Source organism: Eumetopias jubatus, unplaced genomic scaffold (assembly GCF_037043125.1).
Source record: "Eumetopias jubatus isolate StellerSeaLion01/CBP00866 unplaced genomic scaffold, mEumJub1_p1.0 scaffold_1, whole genome shotgun sequence".
Taxonomy (NCBI): domain Eukaryota; kingdom Metazoa; phylum Chordata; class Mammalia; order Carnivora; family Otariidae; genus Eumetopias; species Eumetopias jubatus.
Window position 1 is genome coordinate 97,945,738 of NW_028274807.1, and position 2,332 is coordinate 97,948,069.

The 2,332-nt window shown below is 48.0% G+C and overlaps 1 pseudogene; it reads right to left on the reverse strand.

Moving 5' to 3' along the window:
- Positions 1 to 378: 378 nt before the first annotated feature.
- LOC114209104 (eukaryotic translation initiation factor 3 subunit F pseudogene) lies at positions 379 to 1,645 on the reverse strand (annotated as a pseudogene).
- Between the last annotated feature and the right edge of the window lie 687 nt (positions 1,646 to 2,332).

Sequence of the window (2,332 nt, forward strand, 5' to 3'; positions counted from 1 at the left end):
CAACTTATGTAATATTGAACTTCTTTTGCCCTGTTCATATACAGTTCATAGTAAATTCATTACAGTAAGTCAAAATTGGAAAAATCAAAGATTCAGATTTTGCAAAACAAGAGAGATGCGTTGGGCGCCTGGGTGGCTCAGATGGTTAAGCGTCTGCCTTTGGCTCAGGTCATGATCCCAGGGTCCTGGGATCGAGTCCCGCATCGGGCTCCCTGCTCAGTGGGGAGCCTGCTTCTCCCTCTGTTTCTCTCTCTCTCTCTTTCTCTGTGTGTGTCTCTCATGAATAAATAAATAAAAATCTTTAAAAAAAAATAGAGATGCCTTTATTTGCTGTAAACTTAAAGTCAGCTTATTCTTCAGAGTCATATTTCTTATTAATTTTTTTTTTTTTTACAAAAGGTAGGCTATATTTATTTAGAGTCACAAGCTGTTGACTGACTCAGTGTGACTCAAACCACAAGAAAACCATTCTACTTCACTCCATTCTGAGTCCTAGGGTGGCCCAGACTGGCAGGAGTGCTGCATGGGGCCCATTCACAGGTTTACAAATTTCTCATTGAGGGCAATCTGTGACTGCGTGAGATTGGCCAGGTAGGTCACCATCAGCAGGTCATTGATGTTGCTGTTGAGCATGGTCTCAAAGTCATCGGGAACTATCTTGGGTACTTGGTTAACCAGACTCATCAAAAAGCGGCCCACGGTATTGTCAGCTGACATCTTTCCAGACAGCACATCCTCTGCATACTGCAACACTGTGCTTAGGGCATCCTGGATGCGAGCTGATGCCCCTCCTACTTGCTGCAAGTCGCTTGAGAGCCCAATCACCCGGTTGGGGCTAAAACAGGTCTTCATGATCAGGTCAACTCCAATGCGTTCAGTGTCATAATATGCATATTTCACCGTCAGAGGTGTGAACATCACCCCCATGGTCCTCCCAGGGACACCCATTAAAGTGCTGACATAGGCCTTGATGCTCATGCGGCCGTTCTGGAGGCTCGTGTCCACAGTGAGGTGAATGGGGTTGGGGGCTTCCCGGCTGTAGTACTCGTGGATCAGCACAGAGTGCTCTGTAATGTCATGGCCTGTAGCATACCAGCCCAGGATGCGCTCATTTGGAGAGACTTTCTTGTGTAATTCATACATGTTCTTAGCAAATTCCATATCAACAGCCACCTCATCTTCTGACTCGTTGTGCGGCACTGAAAAGCAGTTAGTAACCTCCACTGAATGCTTGTCAACGGTTCCCAGCAGAGTCCCGATCACTCGAGCAGCGCCCTCGTTGCGTCGCTCGTAGGGCGACGATGGAGGCCAAAATGACCGGGTGCAGCCGGACCACACGGCCGCCGGGGAAGGGGCCTGGGAGAGCAGGACCCGGCAGCGACTGCGCCGGAGTCTGCGCCGGGGCTGGCGTTGAGGCCGGGGTCTGGCCCGGAGCCGCAGTCGTGGCCGCCGCAGGCGCCGAGTCTGAGGATGAGGCTGGAGCCGGCGTCGGAGCTGGGACCGCCGCTGGAGCCGGAGCCGGCGCTGGCGCTGAGGCCGGGGTTGGGGCCGGGCCTGGGACCGAGGCTGGGGCCGCGGCCGGGGCGGAGGCTGGAGCTGGAGTGGCGGCAGGAGCACTCGCCGGTGCTGCCGGTGTGGCCATCTTGTCGAGAGAGAAGGACTTTCTTATTAAATTTAAGTGAAAATAAACATGATACCCTTTGGGAAAGTACATACAATACTATTGTTTTGCCACACAAAGAAGTGTTTTATACAAAATGTTTTAGTAGTTATTCATACTAATAGGTGGTAACCATTAATTACGTAAGTTATTTCCCACAACTTTTGCAGATGGGTCAACATATTCACAGAATATTTTAAGAATTTTCCTTTTCCATGGGCTCCTGGGTCGCTGGGTTGGTTAAGCATCCGACTCCTGGTTTTGGCTCAGGTCATGATCTCGGGGTTGTGGGATCCACTGCATTGGCAGCAGGCACTGTGCTCAGCAGGGAGTCGGCTTCCCTTCTCCCTCTGCCCCTCCCTCCACTCACGCTCTTGATCTCTCTCTCAAATAAACAAATAAACCTTTAGAAAAAAAAAAGTTTTCCTTTCCCAATCAGAATTGTAGTCGTACAACCCAAATGTAAAAAACAATTTTCTTCAGATACTATTTAGCGATAAAAATGACTATTAAGATAAACTACATTTTTTATTTAGATTTCAGACGTTTTGTTTCTGTATTTGTGTGTGGCTGTTCCTATGAGTTGTCTGTTAGGAGTCGAATTAATACAAATATATCAAACAACTAAAAGTCTTAATATAATAACAATAGGAGATAGAAAAATATAATAAA